Source organism: Pseudophryne corroboree, chromosome 2 (assembly GCF_028390025.1).
Source record: "Pseudophryne corroboree isolate aPseCor3 chromosome 2, aPseCor3.hap2, whole genome shotgun sequence".
NCBI lineage: Eukaryota > Metazoa > Chordata > Amphibia > Anura > Myobatrachidae > Pseudophryne > Pseudophryne corroboree.
The window spans coordinates 235160585-235177291 of NC_086445.1; the positions used below are offsets into that span (position 1 = coordinate 235160585).

Genomic DNA, 16707 nt, shown 5'->3' on the forward strand with positions numbered 1-16707 from the left:
AGTTGACAATTTACTAACCAGAAGGTCTTTGCACCTCAGCACACTTGTGTCTGCTGGAAAGAGAGATACAACGTAGGGGTAAATTTACTAAGATGGGAGTTCTATTTAAGATGGGATGTTGCCCATAGCAACCAATCAGATTCCAGATATTATCTTCTAGAAGGTTCAGGATAAATGAGAAGTAGAACCTGATTGGTTGCTATGGGCAACATCCCATCTTAAATAGAACTCCCATCTTAATAAATTTACCCCGTAGGCTTTAAACCTAGGATTGAGCATAGTGGCCAAATGTAGTACTCTGATTTCAACAGATTGACCACCCTTGAATCCTTGCAAAGCAAATGAAGGGCTCCATCCACAAGTCCAACATACTTTGAGGAATCGCTTCATCTTAACTCCTCCTTCAATTTATCCAGCTGCTTCTGCAAAAGCCTGATAAGGAGAATTACCTGACTCAAGCTGGCAGTGTCTGAAATGACATCATGTGTGGTAAGTTCGAAGGGTTGGAGAACCTTGCACAAGACGGAAATCATTCTCCACTGCACTTGTGTCAGGTGCATTCCCCCTCCTTTGCCTATATCGTAGGTGGATGTATAGGCTTGATTGGCCTTTTGCTGCTCCTCCATCCTCTGAAGCATATAGAGTGTTGAATTCCACTTCGTTACCACCTCTTGCTTCAGTTGATGGCAGGGCAGGGTCAGGAGTGTTTGCTGGCGCTCCAGTCTTCAGCACGCAGTGGCAGAATGCCGAAAGTGGCCCGCAATTTTTTCGGGCCACCGACAGCATCTCCTACACACCCCTGTCATTTTAAAAAAAATTCTGCACCACCAAATTAATTGTATGTGCAAAACATGGACATGCTGGAATTTGCCCGGATGTAATGCACGCACAATATTGGTGGCGTTGTCCGATATCACAAATCCCCAGGAGAGTCCAAATGGGGTAAGTCATTCTGCGATGATGTTCCTCAGTTTCCGTAAGAGGTTGTCACCTGTGTGCCTCTTACAGAAAGCGATGATACATAGCGTAGCCTGCCTAGGAACGATTTGGCTTTTGCAAGATGCTGCTACTGGTGCCGCTGCTGTTGTTGCTGCGGGAGGCCATACATCTACCCAGTGGGCTGTTACAGTCATATAGCCCTAAGTCTGCCCTGTTCCACTTGTCCACATGTCCGTGGTTAAGTGAACACTGGATACAACTGCATTTTGTAGGACACTGGTGACTCTTTTTCTGACGTCTGTGTACATTCTTGGTATCGCCTGCCTAGAGAAGTGGAACCTAGATGGGATTTGATACCGGGGACACAGTACCTCAAACAATTCTCTAAGTCCCACTGAACTAATGGCGGATACCGGATGCACGTCTAACACCAACATAGCTGTCAAGTTATCCGCTTTGCAAAAGGATGACTGCTGTCATATTTCATCTTCCTCACAAAGGACTGTTGGACAGTCAATTGCTTACTGGAAGTAGTACAAGTGGTCTTCCGACTTCCCCTCTGGGATGACGATCAACTCCCAGCAGCAACAACAGCAGCGGCAGCAACAGCAGGCGTACCACTTAAGGATCCTACGGAGGAATCCCGGCTAGGAGAGGACTCCTTAGTCTTGACAGTGACATGGCCTGCAGGACTACCGACGTATCTGACTGAGGAGGAAGTTGACGTTGAGGGAGTTGGTGGTATGGTTTGCAGGAGCTTGAGTACAGGAGGAAGAAGGGATTTAGGTGGACTGCTTACGCTCTTACCCAAAGTTTCACAACTTGACACTGAGTTCTGATGAATGCGCAGCAGGTGACATATAAGGGAGGATGTTCCTAGGTGGTTAACATCCTTACCCCTACTTATTACAGATTGACAGATGGCTTGACACCTGTTGTCCGGATTTGTGGAGAAATAATACCACATCGAAGAGGTGACTTTTTTGGTAGTTTGCCCAGGCATCACAATGGGCTTCTACATCCCACGGACAACAGGTGTCTCCCCCGGTGCCTGACTTAAACAAACCACATCACCATCAGAATGCTCATCGTCAACTTCCTCCACAGAGCCAGCAACACCCATATCCTCATCCTGGTGTACTTCAACAGTGACATCTTCAATTTGAATATCAGGAACTGGAGTGTGGGTGCTACTTCCAGCACTTGCAGGGGGCGTGCAAATGGTGGAAGCAGCCACCTCTTCCCGTCCAGTGTTGGGAAAATCAGGCATCGCAACCGCCGACACACTTGGGCTCTCCTTGGGGATTTGTGATACCATCTCAGAATGCACAGTTCTTTTCTGTGCTCTTTCCAGCTTAACTATTTTAATTTTTTCTAGCTGCAGGATGAGGGTTTCCATCGTCATGTGAAGCTGAACCACTAGCCATGAACATAGGCCAGGGGCTCAGCCGTTCCTTGCCACTACGTGTCGTAAATGGCATATTGGTAAGTTTACGTTTCTCCTCAGACAATTTTACATTTCTTTTTTTGGTTCTTTTTACTGAACTTTGGCTTTTTGGATTTTACATGCCCTCTACTATCACATTGGGCATCGACTTTGGCAGACGACGTTGATGGCATTTCATCATCTATGTCATAGCTAATGGCAGCAACTTTAGCACTAGGAGGAAGTGGTTCTTGATCTTTCCCTATTTTTTCCTCAAAATTTTTGTTCTCCGTTATTTTTTGGAACTTATATAAGACAATGGCCCTCATTCCGAGTTGATCGTTCGCTTGCTGCTTTTAGCAGCATTGCAAACACTAGGCCGCCGCCCTCTAGGAGTGTATCTTAGCTTAGCAGAATTGCTAACGAAAGGTTAGCAGTTCTGCTATTAAATATTTACCTGCAATTTGAGTAGCTCCAGACCTACTCCTAGATTTCGATCACTGCAGACTGTTTGGTTCCTGGTTTGACGTCACAAACACGCCCCCGTTTCCCCAGCCACTCCTGCGTTTTCGTCTGGTATGCCTGCGTTTTTTAGCACACTCCCGGAAAACGCTCAGTTACCACCCAGAAACACCCACTTCCTGTCAATCACTCACCGATCAGCAGAGCGACTGAAAAGCGTCGCACAGCCCTGTGTAAAATGGCATAGTTTTGTGTGACAGTACTTTGCGCGTGCGCCCTGCGGCCCATACGCATGCGCAGAATTGCTGGTTTTTAGCCTGATCGCAATTCTGCTAAAAACGGCAGCGAGCGAACAACTCGGAATGACCACCAATATGCGGCACAGGAATGACCAGAGGGCAATTCCATTTGTGACAGACACGACTAATGATTCACTGCAAGAATAATGATGATTATTTTTTTAATTAATAAAATATCAGAAGTTCTGCAAACTATGCTAGTTATAAACTATAATCATTCAGTTAACTGTTAAAGTAACAGAATTATACAGGTACAAATATTATGTGACAGATATGACACTGAACGGGAACACAAATTCAGGATGAGTATAACTTCCTGCCAAATCTTCCAAAATATGAAACCTACATTTCCATGACTTAACACTGAGAATGATAGAGTTGTTGGCTTGGTTGGGTAAAGAAGATAAGAAATTTCAAGTATTTGTAAATATCGTATTAAACATTATTCCTGTGACAAACACGACATAGGAATTGTGACAGACATGACTGATGGCCAGGACACTACCACTGGTCTGATGCTGCACAACACAGCAACACTGTAAGGGACTTGTTGTTGTTGTTGTTATTATTATGATATGGCAGCAGTGGACATATAGCAGCAGCGTATACCACTGTGACTGCCTCGTCACTGGAATGACTGATGGCCAGGACACTACCACTGGTCTGATGCAGCACAACACAACAACACTGTAAGGGACTTGTGGTTGTTGTTATAATTATTATAATACTGTAGCAGTGGACATATAGTAGCAGCGTATATCGTCACTGGAATGACTGATGGACAGGACACTACCACTGGTTTGATGCAGCACAACACAATACCACTTTATACAGCTACACTGGATATATGGCAGCAGAGGACATCAACACTGTGACTGGCTGGACTGATGCAGCACAATACACTGACTACACTGGACTGGACTGAGCAGCACAACACAGCACAAGACTCGCCACCCCACCTTCCCTCCCCCACACAGTTACTGAACACTTAAGACACGTCCTCTCAATACACTCTCCGAGACTGGAGTGAAAATGGCCGTGACGCACGGCTCCTTATATGGAATCCAAATCCCGCGAGAATCCGACAGCGGGATGATGACGTTTTGCCGTGTTCGGGTTTCCGAGTCAGGCGGGAAAACCCGAGCCTGGCTCGGAACCGAACTCGGAAGGCAAAATCCGGTAGGGTTCGGTTCTCTGAGAACCGAACCCGCTCATCTCTATATATAACCCCTTATCTTCCATATTTATAGCACTGATTTAATGTGTTTTATATTTGTATTAATAATATAAGCCCATCAAGAACAAGAAAATACTTTTAATAAAGACTTTGTGCTGACTCATTTGAGTGGATCCCCATTATTTTATTTTATCCTGATATGTGCACATACAGACTAGTGTGCACTTGCTAACCTGGATGCCTGAAGGGCATTACATTATGATGTGAGTGATAAGCCCTGTACACACGGGGGAGATTGCTAAGCACACATCTCTCCCCCTGCTCAGCACACAGCGTGATGTGTGATGAGTGTGGGAAGGGGGATGGGGGGGGTGCTCACTTCACACAGCAGATCTACTTAATTTAGAGTCAGCGACGCACTGGGCCGTGCATCGCTATTGCTATGGGCATACACACAGAGAGATGATCTGTGCTTAATTTCTAAGTAATATAGTTAGATTGCTTAGAATTTAAGCATGTTTCTCTCCGTGTGTAACCCCCTATATGGTGTCATCATGTCACATGCATGCCTGCACAAGCTGAAAGCTCAGGGTTCAGCGCAGGGTCCAGGAGAATAGCCTACCCAGGAGTTGTGGCAATCTCCCAATATTCAGAGAGCTTAACGCTAGGCAATCATGTCAGAGAAAAACAATATTGTGTCTGGGACAATATAACATAAATGGCTGCTGCTGGTCTTCTACAAGGACACTAATAGTAGACACAGTATTTATAGACTAAAGTGATTCAATTAATACCAGGTACAGTAGGTTGACTGCTCACAACAAATAAAAAACAAGTTTATAATATGTGCATTAGATGGGCCAAGTGGTTCTTAACTGCTATCAAATTCTAAGATAATCTTTCTCTTTCTTTCTTTCTTTGCAATTTAGAAGAGAAAAGGTGATGAAAGAAAAATGTAAAGGGGGGTACTCACGGAGCGATCCCAGACTAAAATCTAAGCAATCTGACTAGATTGCTTAGATTTTAAGCATGATCTCTCCGTGTGTACCCCCCTCAGCGATAGCGATGCGCAGCCCCGCGCATCGCTATCGCCGGTGCTAGAATGGCCTGCATGCAGGCTCAATCAAGTGGGTCACTCATTTCACCCTCTGGGTGAAATGATCGCCCCCCCAGTCCCCCCCACCCCGCACCCTCAGCACACATCTCTACCCAGATCTGCCCGTGAATACAGGCCTTTAGATCATTACCATCTCCAATGCCCTCGGGTCATGTTGGGAGGTATGTTAATTAACATTTTTAAAATTTAAAGAACATTAAATTACATTACAAATCAATCCTACCTTCCTTCTGATCTTGTTCTTAATTAATTAAAACATTCTTGGTTACTTTATGGGGTCAAACAGTTTATTAAACTGCAATCCCATCTGCCACTGCAGTGTTGTGTTATTTATTTAGATGTGCAATGTTTGACGTTGAACTGCCACATTTGTGCTGTCGCTTAGTTTAGTCAGCCAGCTGAAGTAGCTTGATGCAACCTTTAGGCCTAAAGTGGATAAAAACAATTTTGTGAGCTGTGAGGTGTTCAGAATTGACTGGAAATGAGTGGACATTAATGTCATTGAGATTAATAATACTGTGGGAATAAAAACAGGCCAAAGGGGCGGTTTTGGCAAAAACAATACAGATCCAAAAAAACAGGAAGGTACAGTAATACAGATCCAAAACAAAAAAGCCAAAACCCATGATTTGGGCCTGCACTCATCCCTACATGGAATACTGTATATGCTATTTTCAAAATATCCTTTGTAGGGATGAGCGAACTTCACAAATCCGAGTCTGGCTCAGAGTCCAGCTCGAGGGGTTTCCCAGCCTAACTCGGATCCTAAAACGAGGTAAAACTTCATCATCCTGCTGTTGGATTCTCGCCAGGGGTGCTCTGTCTGTCATTAAGTGGTGTATCTGACAAGGAGTGATCTGTCCATAATCCATATACAGCCAGGGGCTCTACCCCAGTGTTAAAACCCAGTATACTGTGTGTACATCCACGGGCTGATGTGTACTCAGTATAAGTTTGTTGTCTGGTGATGATTCTGACAAGGGAAGATATGTCCATATACATCCAGGGGCTCTTCCCCAGTGTTAAAAACCCAGTATACATTGATGGCTGGTGTGTCCTATGTATCAATATCAGTCCAGGGGTGCTCTGTCTGTCATCTGGTGGTGTATCTGACAACAAGGGGTGATCTGTCCATTTATATCCAAGGGCTCTGCACCAGTGTTAAAAAGAACAGTATACATCCAGGGGATTGTGTGTCCAACTCCTATCAGTATCACTCCAGGGATGTTCTGTCTGTTGTCTGGTGTATCGGTCAAGGGGTGCTCTGTTCACCCAAGTGTGATCTGGCTGTCCATCCGGGGGTTCAGCCCCAGTGTAAAATTAAAATAATAAAAGCTAAAAAGCCTAAAATATAAATTTAAAACATATATATATATATATATACACACATATATATTTTTTATTTTTGTTTGTTTATACTGTACCTCAGTATACTATACAATTTCTATTTTAATTTCATAATTACTGTGACACTGTTGACAGACTGCAGTATATTACTATTTCATACTCATACACGTGTCGTGCGACTCTGTGGGTGAAGGTGGTACCACAGTAATATATTTTCATACACGTATTGTGCGACAATGTGGTGAAATTAAACCACAGTTCTTGATTACTATTTCTGACTCATACACAAATTGCGTGACACTGTTGGTGAAATTAAACCACAGTGTTTGATTTCTATTTCTGACTCATACACATATTGTGCGACACTGTGGGTGAAATTAAACTACATTGTTTGATTAATATTCCTGCCTCATTCACGTATTTTGTGACACTGTTGGTGAAGGAGGTACCACAGTAATATATTTCTGGACTCATCTTATACACATATTTTGTGACACTGTTGGTGAAATGAAACCACAATGTTTGATTACTATTTGTGACTATGACATATTTTGTATGAATTGTGGTGTGTGTTGTACCCCACTTCATTTCTGTTTGTGTATAGATATGGAGGACGAACAATTAAGAGGAGAGCAGGTAGCACATACTAGTGGTGCAGGTGCTGTTATGAGTCATGATGATACAAGTCCGTCAATGTCATCTACTAAGACTGATGCCCAGGGGCATGTAAAATCAAAGAAGCAATTTAATTTTACAGTGGTAAAGAAAAAAAAAGAAAAAGTGAGCTGCAGAGGCAGTAAACTGTACATTCAGAACGGTCAGACATTCCTGAGGAACGTTTAGGGGTGTTCACGTCAGCTATGTGTGAGTCTGACATTTCTCACACTGGGGGTCATTCCAAGTTGATCGCTCGCTAGCAGTTTTTAGCAGCCGTGCAAACGCATTGTCGCCGCCCACTGGGGAGTGTATTTTCGCTTTTCAGAAGTGCGAATGCTTGTGCAGCAGAGCGCCTGCAAAATCTTTTTGTGCAAAACAAAACCAGCCCTGTAGTTACTCATCGTGTGCGTTGATGGAGGGACGGCTTTTGACATCACACACCCGCCCAGCGAACGCCCAGCCATGCCTGCGTTTTTTCTACCATGTCTGCGTTTTTCCAAACACTCCCTGAAAACGGTCAGTTGCCACCCAGAAATGCCCACTTCATGTTAATCTTTCTGCATGTTCATTAGACTGTGTGCAAACAATGCTCAATGTACCTGTACGATGCGCCTGCACATTGCGGTGCATACGCATGCTCAGAAAATCCGATTTTTAGCCTGATTGCTGCGCTGCGAACAACGGCAGCTAGCGATCAACTTGGAATGACTCCCACTGTCCTCATAGAAAAGCCTCTTTCATCTTCTTCCACCATTTCTGCACATGTGGGAAGCAGTAAAAGATGGTGATGATAAAGACATAATAGAATTTGAGGATTTGTGTGTGAAAGTGGGATAGGATGAGGGGAATATGTGTGTTGACAGTGAGAATGTTGATGATGATGTTTGTGTAAGTCAGAGATGGGGTGGGAGGGAAAACACTAAACTGTATAAGGGGGCAATGGGCTGAATGAAGGGGCCCTGGTACTTGATTCCAGGGTGGAACGGGGTGTTTAATATGCAGGGTAGGGGTGGATAGTGGTGTGGGCTTAATATTCATTATTTTCCGGTGGGAGGACAGTTCCTGGAAATAGATTTTAGTTTTCAATGGTATTTTAAAAAAAAAGGAATTTAATTACCTGCCGGTAAATCCTTTTTTCGTAGTCCGTAGAGGATACTGGGGTCCATTTAGTACCATAGGGTATAGATGGGTCCAATAGGAGCCATGGACACTTTAAGAATTTGATAGTGTGAGCTGGCTCCTCCCTCTATGCCCCTCCTACCAGTCTCAGTCTAGGAAACTGCCCGAGGAGACGGACATACTTTGAGAGAAGGATATAAAAGGATAGTGGTGAGATTCCGAACCAGCACACACAAACAAGAGGAAAGCACACTAACCAAACTTGAAACAGGAACAGCAACAGCTGAACCAAACAACAACACTTAACCGAGTAACAGTGCAGGAAGAACGAAGCACCGGGCGAGCACCCAGTATCTTCTATGGACTACGAGAAAAGGATTTACCGGTAAGTAATTAGAATCCTATTTTCTCTTACGACCTAGAGGATACTCGGGTCCATTTAGTACCATGGGGATGTGTCAAAGCTCCCAAACCGGGTGGGAGAGTGCAAAGGTTCCTCCAGAACTAATTGATCAAACTGAAGGTCCTCAGAGGCCAAAGTATCGAACTTGTAGAACTTAGAAAACGTGTTCAAACCAGACCAAGTATCTGCTCAGCAGAGCTGTAAAGCCGAGACACCACGTGAGCCACCCAAGCAGAACCCACCAACCTAGTAGAGTGGGCCTGTACAGATTTTGGAACCAGCAATCCTGCCATGGAATAAGCATGCTGGATAGTGAGCCTGATCCAGCGTGCAATGGACTGCTTAGAAGCAGGGCACCCAATCTTATTGGGATCATAAAGAACAAACAGCGAGTCCGATTTTCTGTGACGAGCTGTTCTCTTTACATATATCTTCAAAGCCCTCACAACAGCCAAAGACTTTGAAGTAGCAGAGGTGTCAGTAATTACCGGAACCATGATAGGTTGGTTGATGTGAAACGCAGATACCACTTTAGGAAGAAATTGCTGACGAGTTCTGAGTTCACCTCTGTCCTCATGGAAAATTAAATAGGGGCTCTTGTGAGACAACGCCCCCAGCTCTGACACATGCCTCACCTAAGCCAAGGCTGAAAGTGTGATAGTCTTCCACGTAAGATATTTTAAGCCTACCTCCGGTAATGGTTCAAACCAGTCCGATTATAGAAACTGCAGCACCAAATTGAGATTCCAAGGTGCCGTGGGAGGCACAAAGGGAGGTTGGATGTGCAGAACACCTTTCAAGAACATCTGAACCTCAGGGAGAGAAGACAATTGTTTCTGAAAGAAAATGGATAAGGTCGAAATATGGACTTTTATGGAGCCCAGACGGAGGCCCACATCCACACCTGCCTGCAGAAAAAGCAGGAAACGTCCCAGATAAAATTCCACTGCAGAATAATTTCTGCTCTCACACCAAGAGACGTATTTCTTCCAAATACGGTGCTAATGTTTAGATGTTACCCTCTTCCTGGCTTGGATCATAGTCGGGATGACCTTGTCAGGGATCTCTCTCCTGGCTAGAATCAGCCGTTCAACTTCCATGCTGTCAAACTTAGCTGCGGTAAGTCTTGATAGACAAATAAGCACTGTTGCAGAAGATCCTCGCGAAGAGGTAGAGGCCACGGATCTTCGAGGAGCATCTCTAGAAGGTCAGAGTACCAGGCCCTCCTTGGCCATTCCAGAGCAATGAGTATTGCTTGAACCTTTTCCCTTTTTATTCTTTTTAGAATCCTTGGGATCAGAGGAAGTTGAGGAAACATGTACACCATCTGATAGACCCATAGAGTCGTCAGAACGTCTACCGCCATTGCCTGTGGGTCTCTCGACCTGGAAAAATACCGCTTGACCTTCTTGTTTAGATGAGAGGCCATCATGTAGATATGTGGATATCCCCACCAATGGGTTCACTACGGCTGGCCGGCGGTCGGGCTCCCGGCGACCAGCATCCCGGCGCCGGGAGCCCGACCGCCGGCTTACCGACAGCTTGGCGAGCGCAAATGAGCCCCTTGCGGGCTCGCTGCGCTCGCCACGCTACGGGCACGGTGGCGCGCTACGCGCGCCACACTATTTTATTCTCCCTCTATGGGGGTCGTGGACCCCCACGAGGGAAAATAAGTGTCGGTATGCCGGCTGTCGGGCTCCCGGCGCCGGTATACTGAGTGCCGGGAGCCCGACCGCCGGCAAACAGAAGACCACCCCCCACCAATGTGTCAAGCACCTGAACACCTCCGGGTGAAGGCCCCACTCCCCTGGGTGCAGGTCGTGTCTGCTGAGGAAGTCTGCTTCCAAGTTGTCTACTCCCAGAATGAAGACCACTGACAATGCCACAGCATGTTTTTCTGCCCAGAGGAGAATTCTTAACATCTCTGACATTGCTGCTCTGCTTTTCGTTCCGCCCTGTCGGTTTATGTACGTTACTGCCGTCACATTGTCTGACTTGACCTGAATGGCCTGATCTTGAAGATATGAGGCCTGCAGAAGGGCGTTGTATATGGCTCTGAGTTCCAGAATGTTGATTGGAAGGATGACTTCATGACTTGACCATCTTCCTTGAAACTGCACCCCCTACGTGACTGCTCCCCAACCTCTGAGGCTTGCGTCTCTGGTTAACAGAATCCAATTCTGAATTCCGAACATCCGACCCTCGATGAGGTGAGAAGTCTGTAGCCACCACAGAAGGGAGGTCCTGGTGTTTGGTGACAGATGGATCCTCTGGTGCATGTGAAGATGCGATCCAGACCATTTGTCCAACAGATCGAACTGGAAGGGTCTTGCGTGAAACTTTCCATACTGAAGCCACCATTTTCCCCAGAAGGCGAATGCATAGATGCACCGATATCCAGGTTGGTTTCAGGACACCCGAAGCATTGACTGGATTACTAATGCCTTTTTCAGTGGAGGGAACACCTTCAGCGATTCCGTGTCCAGTATCATTCCCAGGAATGGAAGCCTCCGCGTTGGCTCTAGGTGAGATTTCGGAAGGTTCAGAATCCACCCGTGATCCTGGAGAAGTCTGGTTGAGAGACCAATGCTGTCCAGCAACCTCTCCCTGGACGGCGCCTTTATCAGAAGATCGTCCAGGGGGAATTATGTTCACTCCCTGTTTGTGGAGTAGAAACATCATCTCTGCCATCACCTTGGTGAACATCCTCGGTGCCGTGGAGAGACCAAATGGCAGGACCAGGAACTGGTAGTGACAGTCCTGCAGTGCAATCCGTAGATAAGTCTGATGAGGCGGCCAGATCGGAATGTGAAGGTATGCATCCTTGCTATCCAGATACACTAGGAATTCCCCCTCCTCCAGACCTGAGATCACCGCTCTCAGAGACTACATCTTGAATTCGAACATTCTTAAGTAAGGGTTCAAAAACTTGAAGTTCAGAATCGGCCATCCGGTTTCGGTACTACAAACAAGTTGGAATAGTACCCCTTGGTTTGCAGATGAGGTCGAACTGGAACAATGACCCGAGTCTGGACGCCAGTCTGTTTTTGAATGGCGTCCTGTAAAGTTATACTCGCCTCTTGTGAAACTGGTAAGCCTGATTTGAAGAATCTGTGAGGTGGGAGATCTTGGAACTCCAGCCTGTTGCCCTGGGAAATAAGATTTATGACCCAGGGATCCTGGCACGAACTTGTCCAGATGTGACTGAAGAACTTTAGTCGGGCTCCCACTTGCCAGTCTTCCAGGCATCACGGTCTCCTTCATGCTGATGGCTTTGAGGAAGTAGAGCCTGAGCTCTGTTCCTGAGAACCGGCAGTTGCTGGTTTGCGTGGTTTACCTCTTGCACTTCTGGTGGCTGTAAAAGCACCTCCTCTGGATTTACTCTTAAACTTGGCCATTCAAAAGGACTGGAAACTTGAAGCTGAGTAAGCTTTCCTTGCTGGGGGAACTGCGGAAGGACGATATGTACACTTACCCACAGTAGCTTTGGAGATCCATTTGTCTAGTTCATCTCCAAATAAGGCCTCTCCTGTGAATGGTAGACCTTCCACGCCTTTCCTGGAATCTGCATCAGCAGTCCACTGGCGTAGCCACAAGCCCCTGCGTGCTGACACTGCCATAGTAGTGGTGCGTGCATTAAGCAAGCCTCTCTTTTATGGCTTCCACCATAAAGTTCACAGAGTCCTGTATAGATTGCAGGAGTAAAACAATCTCCCCCCTAGGTAAGGAATCTAACCCCTCAATTAGGTTACCTGACCATTTAGCAATGGCTTTTGTAATCCACGCACATGCAATAGTGGGTCTCTGGGCCAACCCCGCAGCTGTGCACAAGGATTTGAGTGTAGTTTCAATTTTACGATCAGCAGTGTCTTTTAGGGAGGCTGCACCAGGGACAGGCAGTACTATTTTCCGTGACAGCCTGGACACTGATGTATCCACGATCGGTGGTTGTTCCCATCTTTTCCTATCCTCAGGAGGAAAAGGAAAACATGAGAGTAACATTTTAGGGATTTGAAATTTCCTATCAGGATTAACCCAAGGTTCTTTAAACAAGGTATTCAGTTCCTTCGACACAGGAAAAGGGACTGAGGACTTCTTTTTTACATTAAAATAAGATTCATCACACTCCTCTGTCACCTTATCAGAAATTTGCAGAACGTCTGATAGCTTCTATAAGAGCCTCTATTCCCTATGACAGAGCAGCACCCCCCCCCCCCTCTTCTGTATCCACACACCCCTCCTCCATGTCTGACCCTTCAGCGGCAGAGTCAGACTGCAAGACATGGGCCAGAGTTTGCTTTTGCGGACAAATGGCAGGGGACTGAGACGCTGATTTGGGGAGTCTCTGTTCATAAACTCATCCACAGACTATCTTAAGTATTGCGTCTCTTTCTCATTGCAGGACAATTTATTATAAGTATTTGAAATTATTCCTTTAATGGAATCCAGCCATGCTGGTTCAGCCCCCGCTAGCCTGGGAGGGTGCACTACACCGAGCACATTTTAGTGAGCTCCCTGGGGAAGAGGAACACTCTGCCGTACATGAAACACACTCTTTGCCTGACATATTATAAATGGGACAGAACACACACACACACACACACACACACACACACGGGAAAGGTTAAAAGCACAATAAACCCACAAAGAGCCGTTCTAGGGAGACACAGAGGTATAGTGGAGCCAGCACACAGCGCCTGTATCGCTAATGCAAAGCTTAGCCGGGTCGCAGACTAAGGGGTCTATTTACTAAGCCTTGGATGGAGATAAAGTCGCTGGAGATAAAGCACCAGCCAATCGGCTCCTAACTGCCATGTCACATGCTGTGTTTGAAAAATGACAGTTAGGAGCCAATTGGCTGGTGCTTTATCTCCAGCAACTTTATCTCCATCCAAGGCTTAGTAAAAAGACCCTTAAGTACACAGATTCGGGACTTAGTACACTAGTAATTGCTCCCCCCCCTGCTATGACCCCCTGGTACCGCTGAGGTAATCTAGAGTCAATCCAGAGGAGCTGCGCGGCCCTGTCAGTCAGTATCTGTGTCCACTGCAGAGGGAAAATGGGGCTGGTGAGCTGCTGGATTCGCTCATAGTGAAGCCCCGCCCCTTCAATGGTGCACGATCTTCCTGCTTTTTTAGACTGGCTGAGGTAATCTAGTGCTTAAAATGGAGTGAGATCAGTTAAGGCTGTGTTTGCCAGTGTGGGTACTGAGTACAGTGTAATGAGATGCTGTTGTGTACTGAGTCCGGGGACACATTTCGCCCTGGTTAGAAGCCGTGCATCTCTGTACCCTCATGCCACCATAATGGCCGGCAACCCGCTAACCGGGATGCCAGCTTAGTACTCACCACTCTTCAGGCTCAGTTAGGAGCGGCGGCGTGCTCCGGGAATGTATGCTCGCCGTGGTGAGGCTTGTGAATAGTTCCCTCAGGAGCTAGTGTCCTGTCAGCGGGGAATGGGACCATTAACTCTTCAAGAAGTTGCCCCCCCCCCAAGTCCCACAAAGCAGGCAGGCTGGTGCCAACCAGTCCTGCCTGAAAATAACAAACAGATAAAATAAATGCAGAAAACTCTTCAGGAGCTTCCATAAGCATGACCGACTCCTCCGATCACATTATCTAAACTGAGTCTGGTAGGAGGGGCATAGAGGGAGGAGCCAGCCCACACTATCAAATTCTTAAAGTGCCCATGGCTCCTAGTGGACCCATCTATACCCCATGGCAGAGGTTCCCAAACTGTGTGCAGTGGCTTCCTGGGGTGCCTCGGGACACTTGCAGGGGTGCCCTGGGTTAGTGGCCCAGGACCAATTCAAATTATTCATGGTCAATATAATAGGCAAAACCTGTGCTGGTGGCTGCCAGTCATAAAATATGTGGCCAAACAGAAGCAAATCTTGTCCCTCACCACACAACTGACCCTAAGGATGACATATAAACGCGATCTACTTAATGTAATATTTCTTTCTAAATTTCTCAATAAGAAATTTTTGGCCTAGGGGTGCCGTGAAAAAAATTCTGATATTCTAGGGCGCCGTGATTCTAAAAAGTTTGGAAACCACTGCCCCATGGTACTAAATGGACCCCAGTATCCTCTAGGACGTAAGAGAAAAAAAAACTAGAGAGTCCCACCTTCAGGAGGTACTGTAGACTTGAGGATCAGAGTTCAGGAGCCAGAGTAATCCACCGACGAAAATATAAAATTGCATACCAGGCCTGTGGAGCTGGAGCAGGAACCAGATGCTGGAAGGCTGATATCTCTAGGTATAGTAAAGACAAGCTGCCAGTGTGCACCGAAAGGGAAGAGAGTCTCAGCTTTTGGAGTATGCCCTCAGAAAAAGTCAGACAGAAACTGAGATATCTGTCTGGGAAGAGCAATTAACATGCATGGATAGGGACCACTGCTTTGAAGTCAGATATCACTGGTTCCGCAGGATGATTTTCAAACATCTGGTACGCCTGAAAAAACGGGACCCTCAGCTATCTTCCTAGTGCCCTTATACTCCTGGGGGCCTTGGGCAACTGCCCATATGAAAAGATGGAAGGTACTAATAGTAAAATGGGAGACCGTGAAAAGTAGTATATTGGCATGAAGGTGGTAGAGAATGTAAATAGATAAGATGAGAGGGAATAGCAGTAATAGAAGTTATGTAAATGATAGGGGATAGAAAGAAGTTAAGAACAGTGACTATATGAATCAATAATGATAAATAATATTGTACAAAGTAACTGTAGTCTTGCTGTGCTACTTGAATTCAAAAGCATTTTGTAAAAACGGTCTCCTTCAGTGGTCATTCTACCCAGGGACGTATATAGAGAAGAGGGAACCCGTGTGCAGTCTCTAGGTGTGGGCCCCCTCATTTCCCGTCCCGTTGCCGGCAGCAGTGCTGTTAGCATTCGTCTTGAGGAAGTCTCCGTTGCTAGGAGACGAAACGCGTTGACGCCCCTTTCTACAAGTTCAGTTCAGTGGACATTTGCTACTTCACAGATTGGCTCCCCATTATCTTGGCTTCTGTACTCCGTCCTTTATCCACACTGCAGCCCATTGATCCCCAGGAACCACACCTCCGCTGTGAGGTAAAAGCACTCCAGCCATTTGCGGCACCCTTACACCTGGATACCGCCGCGGTCAGCCGGACACGAACGGATCCCCGCTGTGTGGCCAATACAGCACTGGCCATTAGCGGCTTTGCCGTTCCTTACCGCTACCGCCAGCTAAACAGATTACGTCCTCTGTTGTGAGGTTCTCAATGCATTGTCATCTTACGGTCATTTGACGGCTGCTTTGACGGAGATTTTGGTACATCAGCGGGTCTGCTTTTCAACTGCTACTGAGGCATCAACCAGAATTTCCATATTAACCTCGTGCAATTGCACACAGGACCCTGTAGTAAATTCCAGGAACCAGCACAGGGGTAATTATCATTGCTTGTATGCCTCTAATAATTTATTAGTTATTGTGGAGCCATCTGTGGACATTTCATATGATATCACATTGGGATGCCAGTGTTAGAATCAATTGACATTTTACTCATAGAGAGCTTCTCTCTCATGTTTAAAAATTCTTTATTTAGATACATTTTATGTTGTCTTAAACAGCACGTTCATAAACACAGATACAGTGTTTCTGTCTATGTATGCAAGAGGTAGAAACCGCTGACTTTTTAAATTGTTACATACATTAATTGTTTGTTTGTCCTATGTGTCTTTGTTAAATATTAACATTTTTGATAAAATATTCTCTTTTCAAAAGTTGAGCTTCATT

The 16707-nt window shown here is 45.9% G+C and overlaps 1 long non-coding RNA gene across 3 annotated transcripts in view; it reads right to left on the bottom strand.

The window, feature by feature from the left end:
- The window catches only part of LOC135011603 (uncharacterized), a 307553-nt gene that overhangs the window by 235831 nt on the left and 55015 nt on the right, over window positions 1-16707 (bottom strand). The gene's annotated exons all lie outside the window — the stretch shown is intronic.